Source organism: Wasmannia auropunctata, unplaced genomic scaffold, assembly GCF_000956235.1.
Source record: "Wasmannia auropunctata unplaced genomic scaffold, wasmannia.A_1.0 LD336027.1, whole genome shotgun sequence".
NCBI classification, from domain to species: Eukaryota; Metazoa; Arthropoda; class Insecta; order Hymenoptera; family Formicidae; genus Wasmannia; species Wasmannia auropunctata.
Window position 1 is genome coordinate 89,180 of NW_012026863.1, and position 6,447 is coordinate 95,626.

General features: G+C 33.2%; 1 long non-coding RNA gene across 1 annotated transcript in view; it reads left to right on the forward strand.

Annotated features, from left to right (window-relative positions):
* The first annotated feature begins 456 nt into the window (after positions 1-456).
* The window catches only part of LOC105452614, an 8,041-nt gene continuing 2,050 nt past the window's right edge, over positions 457-6,447 (forward strand). The window contains exon 1 of the long non-coding RNA XR_974761.1: positions 457-709. This is a non-coding gene — a long non-coding RNA (uncharacterized LOC105452614). The remainder of the gene's footprint in view (positions 710-6,447) is intronic.

The following is a 6,447-nucleotide window of genomic DNA, read 5'->3' on the forward strand; positions in this document are numbered from 1 at the left end:
GCAATAGCGCGGCATACCGTACCACGCCCTAATTACAATTCACATTTTATTAAATAAACAAACAACTACTTATTTGCGGAAACTCGCGCATGTCAATTCCTTTATTATAAATTATTGTGCAACGTTGGGTATAACTCTCAAGTTTGTATCTTTATTTTCAATATATAATTAACAATAAACGCACAACGGAGAAAGATACAACAATGATTCTTTCACTAAACAATAGAGGAGAATTATCCCTAACGTTCTATAAAGCATAGAAAGCGAAATTATTAATATAAATATCTTTTTTATGAACATTGTAAAATTGCGATCACGAAGCATGACGCCATCCGATACCCCCTTCCAAGCGTAGCGTGGGCGGAAGCGTTTTCCGCGAATCTTCCCACCTATCGAGCGATCGAGGTAGGAAATCATAGTATAAAAGGAGCCGCCGGGCGCTCCAGCGTTAGGTACGCGGAGGAATTTAATTAGTATTGTTCGACTTTCCGTGAAGCCCTGGCTTCCGAGTTAGCCGAGCAATTTGAAAACATAGTGCGCGTCTTGATTTGATTACTGTATAGTACAGTCTGTTTCTTAACTTATCGTAGTTACGCGAGCATTTGTACTGTGTTCCATCTGCAAGCGAGCTGCGAGCGACTTTTGAATCATCCACTGGGCCGAGGCATCAGGTGGACTTAGGCGATTTATTTCTGCGACTCTGTTACTTGTAAGTTGTTTATGCACGCGTTCACTGTAGATCCTCCCTGCCTCATTATTTAATCATTATTTAATCTCATTATTTAATTACCCTATATTTAATCTTTGTATTTTATTATATCTTATTCTGACTATAACTCTTGACTATTTTAATTCAATACACTCCTGTCAAACGATCAATCAATCAATAGAATTATTATTCGACTGCGTGAATCTTAACTATAATTGACGCATGTATGTCATTACTATATTTTTCTTGTGTTTAATTCTGAAATAAACTTTGAAAACTTTGAACCCTTCCTTTTATTTTCGATTATAACCTATACCTTATACTTGTGTGTGATTTCAATCTGTACAATCTGTGAACTAGTGAAGTGATTTCCTGTACGCGGAAGCATTGTTCAAAGACGGTGGTCCGTGACAGTGACACTTCACCTTTGTTTCGAAATCGCGAGTGACACTCACGATTTTCTGACCTTTGTGCTTAACGTCAAATTTGTCTGCCTACGGAATACTCCATACGGGTGCACAGTGCTACGTGTATGCGGGTGCGGTCCCCGTCGAGTTCCGTACGAGTAGGCATTTCGTGACTCTTTTCGCTAACTATCCTTTGTGATTGTGGTGCGTTTTGTAACGAGCAGGCTGCAATATAGGAACGTGAGCATTGGCCAAGCCATCAATCGTTCCCTTTGCGCGGCTAGTGAGTTTTGAACAAACCATCTACACGGACGTGTTAGAATTGGTTACCAACCATCAACCGTCTGTGTCGAGTAGCTTGTCGACGGACTTGTCAAATTGGGAAACCTTCGACAGTCCGCTTCAAGTGACCTTTCATCCTAATTACTATTTTCTCTTCATTTCTTTCTTTCTTTCTCTCTGTGAACGAAGTATGGATCTGTCAGAATTGGCGTAGCCATCGACGATCCGCTTCTCTTGTCATTTACTATCTTTTGCTATATCTTTCTCTCTGTATAACCTTACTCCCTTAATTTAGGTGCGGGTAAGTTTAATAGTATTTGTTTTTCGTTTTTATATATTCAGGTGTTGGGAAACTTAGAATAACATCTCGTATTAATTTGAATAATCGAGACTTCGACTTTGACGACGAATTGTTTCAAACTTTGCAACTTGAAGGCCTATCTGATCCCACACTTATTCAATAATGTTCTGTAAATCATTGCATCATGAAAAATCGAATACTCAATATGTACTGATTTTATAAAAAATAAAAACTCTGTATAATTCTAAATCTGTCTAAACTAACTGAAGAAGTCTTGTGGATAACATATCCCGTAGCGATATATTACCGACGGAAGAAACCTTGTGGATAACATATCCAATAACGATATATTACCAACGAACGATCGATATATTATCGACGGTAGAACACATTCAATTGTGGACATTCAAGTAGCCATCGGACATTTAACACCGATTGGTCAAAGTTTGTTCCATCAATTGATTGTGAAATTAGATAAATAAAATAAAATATTCTTCAATTTTCGAAATACCCTAATTCAAATAAAGGAATTATTACTGGGTTTAGTATTTATTCACCTCCTCAATCCCTTCGTCTCAGATCGTCTCTAGCTCTCGCACCCCTGGGTATTGCCGCATAGGTAGCCCTTAAATATCGAGAGCACCCGTCTCTTTGGAGCCGAGGCATCCACTGAGAAGGTAAGTCCTTCACGTTGAAATTTAGAAGGATTGTCTTGGAAGTAATGTAAGAATAAATGGTTGCAGCAGTTTCTTAATTATTTTAACTAATTCATTTGTGATTTCTTCAGTCCGCTCAACCAGAATTGACAATAATTTCAATTATTATTTTTAATCTTTGATAAACAAATATTTGAGAAGCAATCCTTTTGAGACGTAACAAATTGCTCTAAAATATAATTTGATCATACAAAAAATTTCACAAATTTAAAAAAGGCACACAAATTTTTATTATATTTTGTCTGTTTGTAATAAAAAAACATTCTAAATAAAATTATAAAATAATACTTCTACATACATTAATAATATTTATGTTCTTAATGTATTTAACCGCAATTTATATATACTTATTAAAATAAGAAATAAAACAATCTTACTTTTAATAAATTTTTTCATTGCATATCTATTTTGATAATATTTTTACAAAATTTAATATGACAAATGTTTAAAATTTATAATTAAATTATAAAAATTTTAAATATATTATTTTTGTAATATATGACAATTATGACAATTATAAATGCTTCTTTTTTTAAGATTAATACCAGTTAACCATATTATTCTTATTTCTAAATTTTGTCGTTAAAATCGCAACTGATATCTTTTAAATTTATTATATTATTTATGTAACCTATATGTATACAAAGTTTCATTAAAATCAGAATATGACACTTCCTTTGTTAGTTTTCAAAATTGTGAAAAATGTACTTCTGGTGGCCATCCTGAACGTTTTCTGTCAATATACCTTCTGATATCAATGTTTATGTTATTTCAGGCTGTGTTTGAAGTTCTTTATACTCCAGATGAGGATAAGATAGAAGATGAATGGGAGATAGAAGATGGTGTTAATGAGAATAATTTAATAGACGATTTCCACTACCATCTTAATGAAATACAAAATGATGAAGATAGTAATCAGCTCGATGAAAATCATAGGAACGATAGTAACAATAATATATCAACTTCGCTTCGTAATTTGTTAGCATGTAATGACATTTTTGAAATTATTAATGTAGATATTAATATAAGTAAAGCAGAAATACTTTTATTAATTTTAAAATTTTCTTTGGAACACAATCTATCACAATTAGCAACATCACATCTTTTTCAAATAATAAATTCCTTTTTCAAAACAGATATTCTTCCAAGCTCGCGTTACTTGATTGATAAATTGTTCAATAAATCGGATAATATTCAATTTCATGCTTTATGTCAAACATGTTCCTCATATTTAAGAGTATTTGAACGACATTTATCAAATTCTCAAAACATTTTATGTAAAATTTGCCAAACTGCTGTTTCAGTACATGATTCAAACTATAAAGATTTTTTTGTCACCTTAAATCCATCAAATGAAATAAAAACGTTATTAGAATCAAATGATAAGTATTATAATTATATTATTAACGAAAGAATTTACGAAAATGGAATTTATAAAGATATTTATGATGGTAAAGAGTATCGAAAATTGGTGAGCTCTGTACAAAATGATTCGGAACATTCATATGCTACCGTCACGTTCAACTCTGATGGATCACCCGTTTTTGAAAGTTCTTCTTATTCTATTTGGCCAATTCAAATAATGATCAACGAAATACCTTTTGAGGTGAGAACAAAAAAAGTTATTGTATGTGGTTTATGGTTTGGAAAAAAAAAACCTAACATGAATCTTTTTCTTCAACCCTTTGTTGACGATATGAATGTTTTAAGTAATTCTGGAATTGTATGCAATATATTAGGTATTCAAAAATGTATTAAAATTTATTGTACCATTTGCTGCGTCGATTCTATAACACGCGCACCCATGCAAGGTTTGACCCAATTTAATGGGCGTTTCGGATGTAATTGGTGTTTACATCCGGGTGAATGGGTGATTAATAATAAAAATAACAAAAATATTACTAAAAATAACAACGGTAGTATGAAGTATCCTTTATTAAGTAAAATACCTAAAAAAAGAGTTGAACAACAGTTTCTAAAATATATGCAAGAGAGTTTTGATATTGGTAAACCAGTCTATGGCGTAAAAGATACTACGCCTTTGATCAATTTAGAGAAGTTTAATATAATATCTGGTTTTGTACCAGATCCTTTGCATTGTGTTTGTTTAGGCGTTGGAAAACAATTTACGGAAATATTTATAAAATCGCTATCTCCATCACAAATAGATAAAATTGATCAGATATTAATAAATCTAAAATATCCGCATGCACTTTCTCACTTATCCCGATCACTAAAGGAACGAAATTATTGGAAATCAAAAGATTGGGAGAATTGGATTTTATATTCCAGCGTTTCAATTTTACAAGTAGTTTTAGAAAAAAAATATTTATTGCATTGGGTTAATTTTGTAGAAGGTATACATTTATTATCACAAACGAGTACTGAAAAATTAGAAATTAAAAAGGCTGATTATCTATTAAAACAATTTGTTGCGGATATTGAAGTTCTTTATTCGAAATCTGTTATGACATATAATGTTCATCAACATATTTCTTAAAGCGTTATAGACTGGGGGCCAATATGGGCACATTCAGGATATACATTTGAATCGGGAAATGGTGAACTACTGACATTTATTCAAGCTGCAAAAGGGGTAGTACACCAAATTACTAGATGTATTGCAATCCGTCAAAATGAAACGTATTTAAAAGCTTGTATTTTTGAAAAATCAAAGAAAATTTTAAAAGTTTATGAGTGTGTGACTACTAAACATATCAAAAAAACTCTAAAACCATCTTCGATAAGATATTACGGTGTACCTATTCATTTAGCATCTGTTTCAAAATGGAAGGATAAATTAAATCTATCATGTGATGTTGTTATGTAAAACAATAACTAAAGATATGTGCTTATATTTATCAATGAAAATTAATAAACGATCTAATAATAGTTTTGCAATAACAAATGATAAATTGTTTATACAAATTGAATATTTTTTATTTGATGAGCAAACAAAAAATGAATATACAATTTGTTTAGTACTAAAGCGATGCGCTCGCTCTATCTCGATCTCGCGCAGCGGGTCTCCTTTTCACGATCTCGTCACGCGTCATATTCGTGATTGTTCGGCGACTGTCGCGATCTCGGCCCTTTTCGCCAATTTCCGGCCCCCCTTCGGTATCGATCGCGCCCGCGTGCGATCCCGCCAACAGACGATCTCGACCCTCGCGAGCGTTCTCACGCTTGGTCACCTCGTGCGTTTTCTATAACCTCGTGCGTACATTAATCAGTAATAAAGTGTTGTGTTAATTAATATAATACATCCACGAGTTCTCTTTTCTCCATCTACCGAGAAACACCCAAATACAGAGGGATACATAACCCTCGACCGCGTCACCGAATCGAGATCATACCGGGGGCACAAGCGGAAGGCACAAGCCATTACAACGAAACACAATTTGTAGATCAATTACTGTAGAAAATGCATTACACAGTAAATTTATATTTTTAAAAAAAATTTTGAAAATTAGCAGAAATTTAATTGCGATTAAGACAACAGATATTGCAAAAATATGCGTTATTCTTAAAATACATAATAACAATAATAAACAGTTATATCTTTGTGTTACTCCAAATATATTTATAAGTTAACATAAAATACATAAAAAAGACATTTGACATCTATTAAATTTTCAAAATATTTTATGTAAAATATTTGTTATGCAAATACAGTTTCTTTACAAAATCTTACAAGACAAGTATCAATTTCTATATAGATATCCGCATAGAAATTTGCATAAGAATCTATATAGTATATAAAAATCTATGTATATAGATTTCAGTATAGATTTTCAATATTAAGATTTCATATAAATTCTCACATAATTTCCCGAATTTCCATTAAATATCTTATATAAATTTTTACACACACACGCACGCACGCACGCACGCACGCACGCACGCACGCACGCACGCACGCACGCACGCACGCACGCACGCACGCACGCACGCACGCACGCACGCACGCACGCACGCACGCACGCACGCACGCACGCACGCACGCACGCACGCACGCACGCACGCACGCAC